Raw genomic sequence first — 19,634 nt, forward strand, 5'->3', positions numbered from 1 at the left:
CATGACCTCAAGAAGAGCAGCCAGTGCTTTTAACCGCTGAGCCATCTCACTAGCCCCACTGTAAGGGTTTCTGAACCATCCAAGAGCACGCACCAGTTCTTTCCCTTCCTCTGTTCGTGATGTGGCAGCGTTAGAGAATCCAGGAGGTTGAGCCTATGTGACAAATAATTTGTGTCCAAAACTCCAGCTGTGAGGAAGCTCATGGGTGTAGAAGAAGAAGTCAAGGCCATGGGGGAGGGAGATCTGAGTCCAGTCTCCAGCTCCTGCTGATGTTGTGACATCATGACATCCTGGCACCCTCCATAGAGCTCTCTAGAGAGAGACAAGGCAGGCTGCTCTTCAAACCAGCTCCTGGAAGGGAGATCACTGCCAAGCAAGGGACAAATCTTACTGAGATGTAAATTCTAAAACATAGGAAAATGACAACATGAACGATTATTTTTCTCTGGAGACACACATAACAAATGGCACATTCAAGTCAGTGCAGCGAATGTTAACTGGTCTCTACACGTGCCTGGCCCTGTGGCTACACAGTGAGGATTCCTGGGCTCTCCTTTCAGTCACTAAGAATGTTTTCCCCAGATTCCCTATTGGGAAACATCTCCCCAGGGATTTCTGGTTCAGGATGGCTGAAGCCCAGCGGGTCCTGTGACTCTGGTTTTCTGATATAAGGGGCATCTGAGTTCATTTTAAGAAGCCAAGACTAACCCCTATCCATTCAGAAGCCATTTGGTGTCCCTTCTTCAGTTAGTTCCTTATCGTGGGGCTGTTGAAGGCATTGTGAGTATCCAGAGATGAATCAATAAGGTCTGGAAAAATCCAGAGATAGTTACATGCAAAGATGAAGAGGGCCTATTAGAATATTGGGATTAATAAAATCTGCCCTCGGCCCGTTTCAGGAGACTTAATGGAATGTCGCAAAGTGTTCAGAAGGAATTGTTCTGAGGCCTGGAGGGAGGCAGACAAGGCTATTCCTGTTTGATACTTGGGACTGTAGCTGCTGCAATCCACTCAGGCCCTCAGCTCTGGTCCAGGTCAGTGTGATGTTAGGAACGAATGTGTGTGGGGCATCCTTAGAACAATGCCAGGGAATCGGGAATTTAAATTCCTCTGATTTAGGCCCAGCTTGTCAACTCTCTCGTGGGCTTTAGAAATGCTGAATATTCCAGCAACACTTGCTTTCAGATGTGAGGTGGGCCTTGCTCCCCGTTGATTATTAACAATGGGGCCCCTGACACATCAGTAGTGCTCAGCTGAAACCTTTAAACTCATCCATCCCTGCTTTGTGACCTGCTAGAGATTCCATGAATTATGAAAAAAACACTGTATAGGGACATCATCTGACTTTTTTGAGCAGTATTTCTGAGACCAGTTACCTTGGGGGGGGGGGGATGGAGGTTTAAGCATCCTTTATCTGTGCTCACACATCTGAGCCGCCACTCTCTTACTGAGTGTTGGGAATGCACATCGAGTCTATACTAACGAAAAATTCTTTCCTGACGAAGAGACAATGGCGGGATACTCATCTGCTGCCTGTATTGTGGCTGCTTATTATGTATCTAACAGCGTTCCATGCTGAGCAGAAAACCTGGTCCCTCCTGCCCACGCGGTTACTATAAATGCTTCAATCAATCCCTTTCATGCAGCACAGAGCACAGGAAGCACAATGTGCAATGACTAAACAAGCCATTTAAATTCTTCTCAGGCAGAGAGGTTAAGAGAGAGGTGGGGGAGGAGCGGCAAGAGCAGAGATGGCCAAGGTACAGCATTCAAATGTTTTTGATGGGTTTCTAAGATACTTGTCTCTTTTCTCCGAAACAAATGCATTCACGTCCCAGGAAGGAAGGCGACGGAGGAAAATGCTAGCTGGTGAGCTCATGAGAAATGCCAAAGGAGTTGTTTGTGTCGAGCCTCAAATATCAGGGTTTCTTTATTGTGGAGCTTTGAGGCTCAGAGTCAGGCCAAGTGTTTCCATGACAACTAATAGATGTTATGTTTATTTACTGAGCAGTCGGTGAATGACATGTCAGCAACTGACATTTTAGTTTCTTTCTCCTTTTTCTCCCCTCTCCAGTAAAGATTTGTTTTAGGGGATGAAAATGGCTCCATCTTCCGTTTTATTCATCAGAGCTTCTAAGGTGAAAATAAACCGCAGTTTAATACGATTCAGTTATTCCATGAAACACACGTTAAAGTCCCATCCCTTTATGGGCCTCAGAGAGCCTTTAAAGTGGGCAGTTGCTGGTGAGAAGATGAATTGCAAAGCAAAAAGCAAATTTTGGGTTTTACTCACTTGAAAAATGATCTAACAACTGCATTTTGAGTGATGTAAATGTACATAGGTCTCATTAACGTCCTCTAGAACCCATATGACCTTGTTTATGCTCCTAATACATTCATAAAAGGGGGTCTATTAAGACTTGTAACAGGACCACAGCCTCAGCAGGGATGAGAGCCAGGCTGCAGGGTAGGTTGGGACAATTGACCCCTGGTTATAAATAATGCTACATTCCACCATGTTATCTGCCTGTGGCTTATGGCTCGTCTGCCCTCTAACTACTTGCGGTCAATTTTTAATGCTGAACTGGCTTCCTTCTACTGCGCAGCTGGTGTGTGCTCAGGGGATAAAACCAATGTTGGCATTTGCTTTGAGAAAACACAATTAGGCAAGCTGCTGTTGGGTGTGGGTTGTGAATATTCACACGACATGTACTAAAACACAGAGTTGGCTTTTGTTCCTTAATCCCGTCTATGGAGTCTGTGTTGTGGCTCTGAGTAATGTGGACAATTGAAATCTGAGCTACTTCTGTCTTTAGAGAAAAAGGAACAGGGTCCATTGGTGGCTATTCAGAGATGTTCACACGATCATTGCCCCCAAACGTGCTTTCTGCTCTCCTGCTTTCTGCTCTCCTATGGTCTCAGGTAGACATTTGTTTCTTTCAACACCCTCTATCACTTCCTAGAGCCTCTCTGCTGCAGATCTGCTCCTCACACTACATAAGCAGTTGGAAGACAGGATGGCGTCTGGTTCATCTTTGTGTCTGCAGCACTCAACACAGTTCCCAGAACAGTAGGCGTTGGGGGAGTAATGTATGGGGGAGTTGTCACAATCCAGCTCTTGAATCTCACTCCTGGTGCGAAGCAATGTCTAGTTCTGTGAATTGAATGTTTAAGTGATTGACTGATTGACTGTTTAGAAATGAGAGACAATATCCCTTAATGGAATATTCTTCTGTTACGTAGGGCACACACACACACACACACACACACACACACACACACACACACACAGTGAAGAGGGGGGAGGGAGAGAGAGACAGAGAGAGACAGAGAGGCAGAGACATCAGTTCTGGGAATATCTGTGCTTGCCCACATGTGTGCCTTGGGAGAGAAGGGGGCTGGTTATCTGGGAAACTTGGGTTTTGTTTCTAGTCACAATCTTTTAGTCTCACACAGAACTAAGAGTTTAGACCTAATCAAGCTTCTCACCTTGGATCCTAAAGGGCTACAATGTATCAAGGGTGTTAGTAACTTGTCTGAATCATTCAAATAAAATAAAGTACACTGAAACTGAGCTGAGTTCGAGCAGGACCATGTAGAGGGCAGGAGAAAGCAAGGTCTTAGGGAGCAGGCTCTGTTCTCCGAAGTCATCTGTGAGTATTGCACCAGACTTCTGATCAGGCAACCTGTAAGTCTGTACTGCTGTGATAGAAGACCTGAGGCTGGCAACGTGTCAGTAACAGAAGGGTATTCCTCACAGCTCTGGAGGCTGGAAATCCAAGAGCAAAGTCTAGTGAGGGCCTTTTTGCTGTGCCCTCACATGGCAGAAGGCAGACAGATGAGCTGACAATTCACCTTTATATACATGGGGTTTAATCCCTTTAACTTTAGAGGGGACTTCCTGGCCCAACCACCTTCTCCCAGGTCTCACTTCTCACTGTCAACACTGGCAACTCCAGACCAGGAAAGAACACATTCAAACCACAACAGTGCCTCTGGGCAAAAGTCCGACTTTTCCTAGCTTCTTTGATAGTTAAAAGTCTTGCTGAGGGAAATCTCTGAGCTTCTTGGACCTGAACTGGTGGTTCTCTCCTTAGAGGACCCCAAACTGAGATTATGGAAACTCTGCGTTGGGGTCTTATTTCATCACACATTGCTCAGTAGTAGGATTTTGTTTAAAAACCTTATGTTTAACCCATCCACTATTTCACCAGAAAAGGAGGAGAGCTTAGACAACTTGTGGTTACTCTTCACTCACCATAATCACTAGTAGTATCTGATTACCAGCCCTCCGTAAGTATAGACTAACTTAGGTTTGGAAACTAAACGACTTCAGCAGCATTTCCGGTAGTCAGCTGAAAGTCTTTCAAGCATAAACTCCTGGCATCCTGCAGAGTGCGGATCTTAGAACAGGAGGAAGAGGTAAGCATAGACTTATCTTCCAAGGCAATATGTTGTCTTCTCTCTATTTCAGGTGTTGTTATTAAATTTGTCATCAGAGCAATGATAACTAATGACTGTATGAGACACAAACACATGGAATGTGTCAGGAAAAGGGCAGAAGGAGGGTAGTGTTTATAGGGTTTATATAGCAGTGTTCATATTCAAGATGGTCTACTACAGGCCAAACTCTATGCCAAAGGGTTTGCATCTGCACTAGGACATTCCAGGATAAGGAGCCCCTTTATGTACATCCTATTGTTTACCATCACATGAGAGCCATTGTTGGCAAGATTCAGAACCCAAATTCTGAAGCTTATAATATCCAAGTGTATAAATATATGTATATATATAAGACTATTTTACGTATTATATATTCATTAGTGATTGATGGAGCAGGGTCGTCCCATTGTGGGTGGTATCATGCTGGGCTGGTTGTCCTGTGTTCTATAAGAAAGAAGTCTGAGTAAGTCATGGGGAACAGCCCAGTAAAGCAGCTCCCTCCATGGCCTCTGCACCAGCCTCTGCCTTCAGGTTCCTGTCCAGTTTGAATTCCTGCCTTGGCTTTCCTTAGTGAACTGTCATTTGGGATACGTGAGGCAAATAAATCTGTTCCCTTCCGAGTTTCTTTTGGTCACGAGGTTTCATCGCAGAAATAGTAACCCCAAGTAAGAGTCCAAAGCTTCAGATAGGGCATGTCAAAACTGCGAGCATTCCGGACCTACTTACTGTCATCTCAATGGGCCCTTTCGCTCAGGTTTCATGGTCTGGCCTTGGTAGTAACCCGAATAATAAAGCCATTATATTGTGGAAAGGAAAGCATTGGAGTTCAGTTGGAACCCAGGCAACAAAATGGCTGTAAAGAAAGGTGTAGCAGTAATGCATTCTCTTCTCTCTGCTTTCTTGCACTAACTGCCTCTTACGTTATGCCAAATGGTCCCTAACCATGGCTGGCCTTCTACTTAACAGAGCCAGGTCTGGTGAATGCTATGACATTCTCTCCCTCTTTGGGAATAAAGTTGGTTTTATGTCCCCCTATGACAATGTCAAGAGGTTCTGGTTAAATCTAATTGCTGTCCCCATGGAAACACCTGCCCACTTTTTCTTTTTACTGTGCTTGTGGGCATTGTTCGGTGGCGTTATTCCAACTGGCAGAGTACCATTTGAGGAAAGACATATTGGAGCGTTAAGTCATTTGGAAAGTAGGTTTTAAGTCAAAGATTAGAGTGCTCTTGAAACGTTGATGCTGTCTCATGTTTAACAGACCCCGGCTCTTTTCCCTTAGGTGTGTCTGCAACCAATAATTGTCCCCAGAGCACTGAATTCTTTTTTCTTTCTTAAAAGACGAGCATTGGACATTCTCTCGAGCAGAGTCAAAGCTTGGAAAACGATTAGAATCATGTGACTTCGGGGTGTGTGTGGATAGTTTACAGACAGTTTCAGGCGGTTTTGAACTATGCCTCATAGACCCAGGAGCTGCTATGAGGCATGCTGGCTCCTTCAATGCTGCAGGCCAGTGGCTCCTCTGGTCTTTTGGTTAAGAAATGACCGCACAGCATCAAGTAAGTTTCCAAGCCACAGAACTCATGTAGCCCCTGTGTTTCGGTCGATAGGAGAAATGAGGTCTAGGGAAGACTATAATCCTCCAGGGTGGACTCTGTGGCAAACTTGGGAGAAGACCCTGTTCTGCCCACTCTGCCCAGGGCAACATGGGTGAGCGCTGCAGGAACACACAGCATTCATGTGATGCTGAACCACGTTTTGGTGGTTGAGAGTTCGGAAATGTTTTACTGTCGCCAAGCTTTTCGCACCCCTCCCCGTTCAGTGACAACTTCTATATGTAGGTCGATACCCCGCAGTTTGAGAAGTTGAGGTTTACTGTCTCCTCCACTTTCAGACTGGAGACGGCTAAGAGTTAAGAGATGAATTCCAAGTGTAACATCTCAACCGTAGCAGAGGTCTCCTGAGGACCGAGTCTTCGTGCTGCAGAGGCTGAGAGAGACCCAGGATCGCAGATTTCTTAGACTCAGCCATCCTGATCCGCGTCCTCTTGACCTTCCGGTAGCATTGACTCCTCTATGAACATCTTGCTACTGAAAATATCAAAGGAGAGTCGGTTTTGCTGGATTCTACCCTTGTAGTTCCACAAATTGGCTCCTCTGAGAGGATCAGCATCAAGAAAGGGCAGGCAGGTAGTGAAGGAATTGCCATAAAGAGCCAGAAGGAGAAAAATTAGTGTTAAGTTGTCACCTGACACATGGAAGGTAGGTGTGAATATATGTTACCTTGGCCTGAGCATGGGGAGGATGATATAACTTAAGTCTCATGGGCTGTGCATGATTGTACTACAAGGAGAGAGAGCAAGAAATCTGTCAGGGTGACAAACCAAACTGAGAAAGTAAAACAAACATCCCGAGAGCCACGCCATCTTCATTCTGGGAACTCCAGTTTAAGATGCCTCTGCTGGGCATAGTCTCCTGTCAGAGGGAAGAGAGTCTACCAGGTCACACTGGCAACAAAGTCTGGCAGCAGGACTCATGGCATGCCATTTCTGTGTACAGTCTATGGCCAAGCCTAGTGTCAAGGGGTAAGATGACTCAGTTCCTTAGGGAAGGGCAACAGATAGCTCTGATAATCTTGAAAATGTCCCAACTAGATCAATGTTTTATACTCTTCTGTATAGTACTGAAACTTATAAATTTAATTTGGTGGTAGGCAGGTGCAGTAGAGTATGCCTGTAATCCTAGCTACCCAAGAGACTGATGCAGGAGGATTGCAAATTTGACACAATCCTGTCTCAAAGAAAGCTAATAGAATGAATTAAAATGAAGGGCCGAGGATAGAGCTTAGTTGATCTGGGCTCAACCTCTAGTGTAAGAAAGAAATTAATGGGATGCCTCTTTTCTGGTGTGAGAATGTTTGCACAATGTCAACCTTCAGTTCTTGTGTTCTTACTGCCATAGGGAATGGTGGTGGTAGTATGTGCGTGTGTGTGTGTGGGGGGTGTCTCAGAAACAGAAACCTTTGATGTCTCTTACTGAGCTTTCTGTCTGAAAGACAGACTGTCTGCTGGCACTGCAGCAACCCTTCCCAGTAGCTGGTTCAAGGGTCCATGTGCTGTCAGAGCTAGTGTTTTGGGTTCAGATATTCACACTCACCTATCTGTCAACCGCCTACCTTCTGTATTCTACCCAGGGGGCAGGGGTGCCACTTTCCAATCTGAGATCTCCTCATTTTTCCAAGACACAGCTGTTCATCGAGTGGTTTGAGAACAAGAAAGAAAATGTCCATTCTACCTTGTGATTCTGACATCATGGGCCTCACCTACTGGGCAGAGAGGAAAGGAGGCTCAGAAGCATCCATTATGTCCTCACAGGTCCTTTGCAGACACAGGCACGTCTATAAAGTGCCCTGGCACCTCCTCATGTCACCTCCCTGCTTGGTTTTCTGAGTGGCGTGCTGAACACACGGGTGGCAGTGGCTGTCTCCATTTACATTCATTTCTTGGGTAGGAAAGCGATTGTTCTCAGATAGTGAGAAATCGTGCTCTGGAGCATCCCTGAAGTGTGCTTTACTTTCCCTGGCTCGGGAGGCAGCTGTCACTGCTGGCGCTGCTGGTGCTGAGCTCCCAGCCCCTGCCACCTCCCTTCCCACTGTGTTTGGGGAGTTGTTTGCTTCTATGTGTTATTCAGTAAAGAGCACACACATTTTGCATTTCAAAAGCTGCTGAGAGGCTTACTGGGACCAAACCTGGGTTGAAGCCTGGGCTGACTGACCTCTCCAGCGGCCAAAGCAAACGTTTCAGTCTCTCACTGCCTCTTCTGGATGCTTCCCAAATGAACACAGACTGAAAAACACACTAGTGTTCTTTATCATTTTGTCTTCTGTCTTTGTCTCCTTAAAGGCACATGGCAATGCCTCTCTAACATTTGGAAGCAGTAGAAGCTGACAAGAGAGCTCAGGCGGACAAATGCCTTGATGGGAATACAAGCATCAGAAACAGAGACAGAATTACTGTCCCCAGTACCCAGACCCACACAACCGCTTCTTTTCATTTCAAATAAAAATCCTCCTCGTGCCTCATGCTTAGAAGGAGATTCTAGTAACACTACCTTCAATTATGCTGCTTTTTAGGGGAGACAGTAACTTTGGGGCCAATCATGAGAGTAAGACTTGGAATGGTGTGAACAAGGTTCAAAGATGAAATGGGAAAGAATAATAGAATTAAGCATCCTATAATTCTTTTCAGCCCAGGTCCCAAGGAATCCACATGTACTACGTCACCTAGTCAAATGAGCTATGGTGGAGAAGCCAAGCAAAGGTCAGTCCCTAAGCTCCATCTTTCCTTCTCTCCGTCAGTCTGGCCTTTTCGGTACTTGCACTTTATCTTTGGATGAAAGACAAGCAAACTCTGGGCCAGACACCAGAAGAGAATGAGTAGGAATAACAGCAAAAAGGGTCCATTGCCAAGAGCGTGGAGGAGGCTCCACAGCAGAGCCAAACCCTTGACTGGCACTGCGGGGTTCTGAAGCCCGGGACATCTGTGGAACTGGTCACCTCAGGAGGGGAGACTTTTCTGTCTTGGCTGCCGCCTTCCCTGCACAGTGCCTCTGGCTGAGTTTGTTCTTGGCTGATTCTCTCTTATGGCAAGACAGGTGCTGGAGGTAGGGGGGAAACAGGTTAGAAGCTGGAAGTTCATCCACTGCTGTGATAAGAAAGCAAAGGAGAAGGTGTTTGGTGGATCACATATGAGAATCCTGATTCCATTTGGAGGGTGAGCTGGAGGAGCCGCCTCTGTGAGGCTGCCATGGTCACTTATAGTATAGGGTTGAATGCTGGAACTTTCCACGTCCGCTGAAGACACAGTCTGTGGATTGGTGAATGCTTGCTGTGAGCGCCTCTTCAGCTGTATGTAGGAAGTTACAAAATGGATTTTGTTGTCTGTGGAAGATTTACTAAGCTCCCTGGCTGTCCAGTTGCATGAGTGCTGTCCTCTGGGTGTTGCATGGATGGCTATGAAGGAACACGCTTGATCTCTTTAAGTCTGGCCATATTAAGTGGGTGGGGAAGAAAGACATGAAATAAGTTATTGTGAAATATTAAAAGCCAAATATTTTCCTGAGAACTGAAGGTTAAAGTTATGAAAAGTCTAGACAGCCTGAGGTCTCTCAAAGTTCAGGTCCTTCTTTAACTCCAGTCTAACCAGGACATCCAGCCTGAACATCCACTGCCAACAGGCACGCCTGGGCTCTCAGATCGCTTCAGCCGGGACACCCACAGTTCCAAAACATGCAAGTTCAAGCGCCCAGAAATGTTTAGGAAGGCTGGCTAAGATACAGTTTCTTTCTTTTCTTTTTTTAAAATATCATTATCTTTTTCATAGTTACTTCCAGAGAAGCAGAAATATTAACTTGATAGCATTATCCAAGGATGAGTCAAGAATTGGTGTGTGATTAGTGCCAATTGTGTAAAACAGCTCCAGTAAGAGAGGTTTTTGTAAGTTCTGTGTAGGAAACACATACCTGGTACTGTCATGTCCTGCATGGCTTGGTCCTGGGACAACAGAGGAAGGAAGAAATGCCAGGACTGAAGAGAGACAACAGATACACATAGAGCAAAGCTGGGACTGGGTGGACTGTGATCATGCTGATGTAGGGTACCTACTGTGCAACCCAGAAACTCATTGCATGTGTTATGCACAGCATGAGGAGGAGGGGTTAGGTAGTCTTGGTGATAGGTTTCCATAGTGAAGCAGTCTCCAGCTGTATTCATATGGGAAGAGGAAGGTGTAGCCTATGCTTTCTGGACACTGCCAAAATCCACACAGAGACCAGAGGAAGACTTTGTCATCCCCCAAACATGACCTGGGGAAGCCTTCACCATTCTCACGGATCTGGGACAGTGGGGACCTTGACCTGGCCATGCTCATGTCAACAATACACATTCACTCAGGATTTCATCTGCTCACCAGATAGTTCTGTAAGTCTGCCCCAAACCCTGTGGTTGGGGAGCCCACAAGCTACATGGGGAGCCTGCTACTCTTATTCTGTAGATGAATACAGTAAACATTTCTCACTAAGTTCATATCTCTGCCTTCCACTCTCACACTTCACCAGATAACTCTTTGTGTGTAGTAAATGTGGTTAATGCAGAAACTCACAGTTGGTCATAGGGCAGAGAGTGGGTGTCAATAGAATAGTCAGTCACAAATGGGACATCTACATGTGATTCTCTACCCAAAGCTCAAGGACCATTGTAGAACAGGTACTAGATAAGAACCAGAGGCCAAGATGTGGAGAACCAGAGCAAAACAGTATCTTATGGACATGGTAGGACCTCTGTACTTATGAGCTCACGGCAGCTGCTTGTCTGCACAAGAATTGCACATCAATCCACTCAACACTATCACAGAGAGGAAAGTAGTTCTTGAGCACCCACTCTTAACTGAGGCGCTATTGACAGTTGATGGCTTCCAGGGGTGGGAACACCAGTTTTCTTTAAGGGTGTAACTTCTCATAGATGGATCATGCTCCAGTGTGTCTGCCCCACACATATATGGGCATCACAGATTGGAGTTAGTAAGTGGTTTAAACAAATAAAATAGGATGCAGGGTTGGAGAGTGGGTTATGATCAAAATAAATTACATGACATTATCAAAATATTCACAATTTTTTAAAAAAGTCCATTGAGTGTCAATGTATGCAGCAAGTAAGCATAAATAAGACAAACTGATAGAAATATAGAAAAATATATTTTAGACTAAACAATGAAAGAAAAATTTGATCCTGGGAGTTTCAAAATAACCCAGGCTATAGGCTTAGATTTTTAAAAAACCTACTTTAATTATGGTTCTTTAATGCTTTAACCTCCCTTTTAGCCTACAACTGACCAGAGGTAGGGGGAAAGAAAGGTGAATAGGAAACAGGGGTTGTGGTTAGACATAGTTCTTTGGGGTCATTTCAATCTTCATTGTCAGCAGTCCAGTTTACTAGCAAAACACCACACATGAATTAACAGCTGCATTCCAATCTACTTGGCAAACACCAAACACAAATCAGTAGTAGCGACTCAATCTGGAAGAAACCTCGAGGCTCTGCCAACTGATATGAGTCCCCAGAAGCAGCAAGAGGCATCAAGAATACCACCAGAAGTTCTTTGGTGTGCTTCTTTCTGCAAAGTCACAAGGAAAGATCAGTAGAGAAAGCAAGATGAGCCAATGCAAGAACATTGTTGGTGAAGCCCATCAAAGAGTTGCAAGGTGAACCAACAATGCAAGAGAGCCATCCACTGTCTGTTGAGTTATATGTGTATACTCTTTCCAAATATCATGTGCCTCTCAAGCATTTGCTCCAGCAAAACATCACATACCCTTCCACCAATCACGGGCTAGGATCCAAGCTTTGGGATCATAGCTGCAGGCAGTGCAAACGAGGATAGAGGATAGGTTTTTGTTTGTTCATTGTTGTTTTGTTCTCAAAGCTTCAGCCTTTCTCCTGGGATGGCTAAAGAGCAATGCAGACCATTGCTGATGGATGGAGTCAATTGCCTGTCAGTTCCTTTCTTTTTTTTTTCCCTCAGAATTCAACTTACAGGATGATAGTTTTGGACAAGTAAGCCTCATCCTTGCACCAGTCATCTTCTGATCACCGTTTATGTCACCTGCCCCTTTTCTGGGAAGACTCCTGGATAATGTGTTCCATCTGACTTGGGGAGTAATTCAAGAAACAGGAAGACATGCAACCCAAGACAAAGGGGATGCTGGGAGAGAGACGAGAAGACAATCAGCAGGGTGACAGCAAAGGTTGAACCGCAGGACTGCAGGCAGGACGACAACCTCAACAGGAGCATGTGCAGTGTGGGAGAGGCATAGGAAGCAGATAAACCGCACAGTTCCAAAAGCTTTATGTAGGTGTAACTAGCTCAGAACAACCTGATTTGTTTAAAGTGTACACGCTCATTAGGTTTGCTATATTTATCCACCCATGTAACCTGCATCGCTCTCTGAGCAAATGATAACTTGTCGGCTGTTATAGGAAAGGACAGTATCTTCTTGGCACACTTTGTGTGTGGTGGCACATATCTGTACTGCTAGCCCTGAAGAGCAGAGACAGGAGGATCTCTGTGAGTCTGAGGCCAGTGTATTCTAGCTAGTGAGTTCCAGGTCAGTCAGAGTGAGTTCCTATGCAGACTCTGTCTCAAAAATCAAAACAAAATAAACTCAGTTGCTTGCTTATACCTCACTGGTAGAACACGCAGACAAAGAAAATCAGTGACCCGCATCGACAATGGAAGTTTCTCTGTGCAGATTTATCCCAAAGTAATTCTTCTCAAGTCATCTTGTTTATTTTAATCCTTTGCTCTTCCATATGAATTTTAGAACCTATTACTTTACAACAAAAAGTTCTAGGATTTTAATAGTGATAGTGATGAATCTATGAATTGGGAGAGGTAGGGCATAATATCAATTCTGGGTCTTCTTACCCATGAATACAATTTAATTTTCCATTTAGAGGGGCCCTTTCAAATTATTTCCTAGTAAATTCTAGGCAAGCACTCTACCATTAAGCCACACCCCCAGCTCATGTTTCTTTTGATTTTCACACTAATATTTTGTGGTTTTTGAGACATAGTCCTACACACCTTTTGGATTTATCTTTTATGTTTTCTGATAGATTTGGAAATATGATTCATATTTACTTTAAAATGTTATAAACCCATTTTATTTATTCTTGTTGTTGTTGTTGGTAGTGGTGGTGGGGTGTGTATGTGTGCACACGCGCACTACAGCATGCGTGTGAAGGCCAGCAGATAGATAGTTTGCAGGGTTAGTTCCTTCCTGTGGGTTCCAGGGACTGAATCCACACTGCCAGGCTTGGTTGGAGGCACCTTTCCATCTTTAGTCCACTATTCATATTTACATTTCAATTTCTGCCTTTTAATTTCTAGTATAAAGAAATGTGACTCAATTTTGTATGTTGATCTTGCATATAGATAGTTCACTTGGGTTCTGATCCTTGAGAACTTCATAGGATTATCTACATAGATAAGCACATGGCACATCAATAGTGGCTTCTACTTTATTTTCTTGCTCATTGTACCAGTTAGGACCTCCAGGACAATGTTAAATAAAAAATAAATTGTCAGGTTTTTCTGGAGTAGCAATCCTTCGGCATCTTGAGGGTATTCTTTTCCAGTCTAGTTTTATGAGTTTTTGAAAACAATATATGGTAAGTACTCTATGTACACATGTTGAGACACTCACACAGGTGTTTATTAGACTAGGAATATGAAGACTTATATTGATTTGAATGCTATTGGTCAACTTTTAAAAAGTTGGGCATGGGATACTATGTAAATCAAAATTTATAGCAATGAAATCAATGCAGCATTAGGATTGAGGCAGACAAGTAAGTTAGTGGAACTAAATGGAGCATTCAAAAATAATTCCACATTTATTATTGTGCTCTGGACAAGGTACTAGAGACAAATGCAGAAGAAATTAGTGGAGAAAGAGTAACTGCAATGCTGCAGAAACAATTTAGTATTAAGTCCTGTTCAGGACCTTGCAAACCCTTGGAATGAAGCCTGCTTGGTCGTGTTGTATTACCCCTTTTAATATATTGTTGGATTTACTTTGCTAAAGTATTCCTAAGAGCTTCTATATCTGTGTTTATGAGAGACTTTCATTTTTCCATATGAATCTCACAAACTACACTTGTTTTTCTTTTTCTTCCTTCCTTCCTTCCTTCCTTCCTTCCTTCCTTCCTTCCTTCCTTCCTTCCTTCCTTTCTCTTTCTTTCTTTCTTTCTTTCTTTCTTTCTTTCTNCTTCCTTCCTTCCTTTCTCTTTCTTTCTTTCTTTCTTTCTTTCTTTCTTTCTTTCTTTCTTTCTTTCTTTCTTTCTTTCTTTCTTTCTTTCTTTTCATGTTTGTGCATGTACACATGTGTGCATTCAGGACCTGAGTTTCTCTGTCCACATTGTGGGTTCCAGGAATTGAATCCTGTTATCTCTGAAACAGTTGTTTTGACTCACTGCCTCACCTCACCAGTCCCTCAGCATCTATTTTCTTACAATCAAAAACATTCTTGGGATTTTTTTTTTTTTTGAGACAGGGTTTCCCTGTATAGCCCTGGCTGTCCTGGAACTCACTTTGTAGACCAGGCTGGCCTTGAACTCAGAAATCCACCTGCCTCTGCCTCCCGAGTGCTTGGATTAAAGATGTGTGCCACCATGCCTGGCTAATCCTGGGATTTTTAACAGTCACAGTAGTAGAACCATAGATGAATCTGGGGAGAAATGGCATCCACTATGGTTTGTTACATTGTTTTTGTCAAGTCTTGGTTTCAGATAGTGTTGGTCTCAAAAGAATGAGTAGACACTTGTCCTTCCTATTTTGAACTTTGGTAGAATTTCTATGAATTCTTCCTTATTGCTTTGTGGTATCATTAATGAAACGGTCTAAGGCTAGAGTTTAATTCACAGGAAGTTGCTGTCTTACCAATTCCATATCATTACTATAATTAGAGTTATGAAGGATTCTTCTTTCTAGAGTGATTTTGAGTAGTTTTGGAATCCTTCACAAGCTCCATGCATTTCCTATGGATTTTCTAACTACCTTGGATAGTAGCTGTAGGCTTGTGTTGATAGCACCTCACCCAGGTCTTAGCCTCATCCTTTGCATCTTCTCCAATCTCCTCATTCTGTTTCTGTCCCTCCTCCTTCAGCATTGGAGAGAGGACCAGTTTCTTCACAATGAGAGGCAAACGCCCTATCACAGGGACACACCCAGTTCTAGCTTCCAGTTCTGGTTTCTACTCGGATCTTAATTTCTCACCAGCTGTGCTCACATCAGGCTTTATTGTAATTCTTCCATATTTATTTATCTATCTATCTATCTATCTATCTATCTATCTATCTATCTATCTATCTATCTATTTATTTACTTACCTACCCACCTACCTACCTACCTACTTACTTACTTACTTACTTACTTACAGGTATTCTCTACTATTGTAACTTTTTTTTTTCCTGTAAATTCCTCTTTAGATGCTTCCTACAAAGCTTGGCTTTGTTTGTTGCATTTGTTGTGCTGGAGAGCAAACCCAGGACTCCACTCATGTCAGGCAAGTTCTCTCCCTCTTCCTTGTCTCCTTGTTTCTCTCTCCCATGTGTTGTATTTCCAGTCTCATCCAAGGCAAATTACAGTTAATTTACCCCTGGGTTGCCTCTGTCTTTATGAACTACTAAGAACATTATCTTGTTTCCAATATTTAGAGCTGCTCCCAAATATATTACTTCTTTTGATTTCTAAGTAATATCTGTGGTGGTCAGAGGACAGACATTGTATGACTTGAACTATTTTCATGTATTGACTGGCCTCAGTCCACGGTTCATGTACACTTAACGAGCATGTGTGTCCTGCTCATGTAGAATATTGCCTGTATATCAATACTATCAAGTTGGCCGGCAGTTGTGTTCAAGTGTCTTACATCTTTGCTGGTTGTGTGTACATTTGCTTTGAACAACTGTTCAGAGGGATGTAGCAATCCCTGGCTGTAACTGGGGTTGTCTACCTCTTGAAGTTCAATCTGTTTTTGCATCATGAGCTTTCAAGCTTGGTTTCTAGAGTCATAAATATTTAGGGTTGCTACATCCTCTTGCTAAGCTGACCTTTAGCTACCACGCATGACCTTCTGTTTCCCTTGCAGTCTTCCTGGCTCCTGACCCATTGATCGACAGCAGGAAACAGACTTCGGACTGCAGTTAAGAGGAGCTGAATTCTGCCAACAATTTAAATGTGGTTGGAGGCAGATTCCATCATAGAGTTTTCAGATGAGAACTCAGCTCAGTTTAACCCTGAATTCATCCTCTGAGATCCAAGGAGGAAAACTAATCCAAACTGGACCCAAAGGTCTGACCTACAGAGCTGGGACTGTTGATAATAGTCTGTGCCACATGCTAAGTTATTCTGTAGTGTGTAAAACAGTGGTTTGGTTTGGGTTTTCTTTCTTTCAGACTGTAACATGCCCTGGAAGACTCTATTTACAAATAGTTTTTAACTCCATTTTGAGAACGGGGAATGACTCTGTACCTGGGTGGACATCTGGGTGGACCCCTGGGTGGCATGATCCGTCTGGCACTACTCTCATGGCACAGTTTGATAGAAGAGAAAGGGTTCCATATTAGAAATTTGTTAGCATAAATTAAGATTGTAGGGCCACATGGGTATATTAAAGTCATATCAGCAAAACTAGGTTTGAGAACTTATCAGACATATCAGACCAAGCGAAGAGTACAGCTTCTTCACCAGGATGTCATAAAGAGATGGACATCTAGCACTGTGATGGCCAGCCTCCACAGACCTGCAGTGTGTGTGTGTGTGTGTGTGTGTGTGTGTGTGTGTGTGTGTGCCTGCGTGCATCAAGGGACTATGAGGAGAACTCACTGGCCCAGGAGCTTCAACTTTACTTGTTCCCTGCAGCCTAGTTGAACCATCATCTGCTTCTCTTTCTGTTCACACATCTGGAACCGCTGTTCATCTGTCCATCTGGTCCTTCTGAATCAAGTCCTGCCCTTTGCTTTACTTCGTTCCTGCAACTCAATTCTGACCCCACAGCCTGAACTTTGCACTGACTGAGCCTGGGGACAGGAAGAAGGGCTGTGAAATGCTGCCTCCTAGGCATGGAACAGCCACTGCAGTCACATCCTCAGAGCAGTTATCACTGCACGAATTGGGCCCGTAGAAGACTGGGCTTATCCAAAAGTCAATCATGGATTGGGGAGGAGCCTACAGGGCCCTATGCTTTCCTGATAGGATTTTGATAGAGGGTCATTGTCTTTAGTTGTGTGTCCAACAGTGAACCTACCAGACTCCAGTAGATAGTTCTAACTCATGGTCATACAGATGATCTTGATGAAACTTAGTGGTTCACAAAATAGCAGCAGCAATGAAAAGAATGAGAAGCCATGAGTGTGAGAAGAGGACTTGTAAAGGAGACAGCAATAGAGGTGGAGAGAGATCAGAGTGGGGGTATAGTCATCGGAATTCACTTGATACCTATTTGTAATCAGCTTTCACAAAATAACTACATTTTTAAAAGTTATATAACAAATCAAAATGAGAAAACATAGATGACAAATAAACCTATTAAAACATGTTTAATATTACTAGGAACCAAATAAATGTGTCTTTTAAAGGGGATTTTAGTTCTCTATTCAAATACCCGTCTCTATTCCTTTTTCAGATGTAGATTATTTGTCTAATAATGACACCAGAATTTCTATTTTCCTGTCATCTCTTATGCCTGCTAGGTTTTGTTTATGTGATTTTATTTCATTGAACTCCTAGTTAATTTTAATTATGTACCAAATAATATGCATTAAAATTGCTTGTGGAAATAATTTGAGATCTGGGACTTTGCTATGTTCCCCCACAGAGGACATATCTTGGATTCCAATAGGCGCTTGAAGGTACTGCATATTCTATTACAACCTTTATCCTGATTCAAAGGCCCAGATGAACCCAAGCTGGGCGCCTGTCTGTGTTGGGGCTGTCTACTGTTTGATCCTTTGGGGGTGACTTACTGACTCTGTGACTCAAAAGACCAGAATCTCTGGGTGTTTTTCCTCTAGTCTCCAGAAGCTGTCAGAATGTGCCTCACCTTCTAATCATTTCAGCCATGTTTTTCCAAAATTAACTTTGCTCACATCTTCCCCAGAGAAGGAGGTCTTATGCTTTCTCAGGCTTGAAAAAAGAAATACTGAACCGGTGAGTAGAATAAATGGTATTCTAATAGTCTACATTTTATTCAATCTTTCCAACTCTGTCAGCATTTGCCAAAGCTTTCTTTAGGCAGAAAGTCAATAGGCTGGCAGAGGAGAGCCTACTAGTTAGTAGTTAGCATCACTGAGGCTTCCTCAGCAAAAGACACTAGGAAGACACGAGCTTGAGAAGGTCTCCAAGGTGTCTCAGACCCTGTCCATGGTGACTTTTTGAGCAGAAGTCTAGAGTCTGCTTTCTTAACTGGGCATGGGGACAGGCATTGAGTGTGGCGTCTCTATAAGTGTTCTTAAGTTTGCTTCTACATTTGTTTCTAAAAGATGTCCAAGAATGCTTCGATTCTCTTTATGGGGAAATGCTCATCACACCAACCTTTCTAAACTGATTTCAAGGCATCTCAGTAGGAAAAGTCAAAGAATACAACTAAGACCGACAGCTCAATCAGCATGCTTATCAGACATGTTCTGACATGCGCCGATAGACTGGGGTTTGGAAGACAACAGATGGGGCAGGGCAGCTAGAAAGAGTCTTGATTTAAGCCCTAAAGGCTACACGTCAGACCAGCTGTGTCCTATTCTGGCCAGGACACTCACGATTGTCTCTTCTTTCCTAACATATAGTTTGCATTCTAAAAAAAAATCAAAGACACAGTTTTCCTTCAACGAGATAAACTGCCCAAGATCTGGGGCACAGGGTAGTCTTACATAGGCTTCCTTTGTTTTTAGCACATAGAATCCTGGGCCAGGATCCTGACAAACTTTGAGTTGCTAGAAAATGGCCTACACCATACACCAGTTCACGGGGAACAGAAAACAAGACTGTGTGGGCTTAGGGTTGTTTGTTTTACTATTATTTGAAAAAATAAACACATTTTGCTCTCTGGAGTCAGTAGTCATTTGTGGCTCTTACAACTTCTAAATCATTGACATGGAAAAAAGAAGGGGGACGTGAAGCTAATATAAATCCAGTCATGCTTCAGGATGTTCTTTCTCGGTCTCCAAGATCCTCAGAGCCTCTCCTGACTCTTGGCTCTTTGTGCAAAGCTACCTTGTGAGAGGAGCTGAGTGTTCTTCGGAATTACCTTTCTAAGGAGATTTGGGGAGAATGACATCAGCCTAAGAGCCAGATTAAATAATGGGAAACAGCTGCCTCGTTACCCTCCAGAGCACTGTAAGGTCTGCAGCCTTTGCAGGCACACAACTAATCTAGTGAGATTAAAAGATGCGAGCCCGCAGGTGTGCGTGCATGCATACACACAGTCTCTCTCTCTCTCTCTCTCTCTCTCTCTCTCTCTCTCTCTCTCTCTCTCTCTCTCTCTCACACACACACACACACACACACACCCCAAGCTTTCGTACACACACTCATATAGATCTGTGCTTCTATTGTAGAAGATCTGATTCATTGGTGTTAG

At 43.5% G+C, this 19,634-nt stretch overlaps 1 long non-coding RNA gene across 1 annotated transcript in view; it reads left to right on the forward strand.

Moving 5' to 3' along the window:
• Positions 1-747: 747 nt before the first annotated feature.
• The window catches only part of LOC110317388, a 38,704-nt gene continuing 19,817 nt past the window's right edge, over positions 748-19,634 (forward strand). The window contains exons 1-2 of the long non-coding RNA XR_002380312.1: positions 748-780; positions 900-1,034. This is a non-coding gene — a long non-coding RNA (uncharacterized LOC110317388). The remainder of the gene's footprint in view (positions 781-899; positions 1,035-19,634) is intronic.

The sequence above is a fragment of the Mus pahari genome, chromosome 2 (assembly GCF_900095145.1).
Source record: "Mus pahari chromosome 2, PAHARI_EIJ_v1.1, whole genome shotgun sequence".
Lineage (NCBI taxonomy): Eukaryota > Metazoa > Chordata > Mammalia > Rodentia > Muridae > Mus > Mus pahari.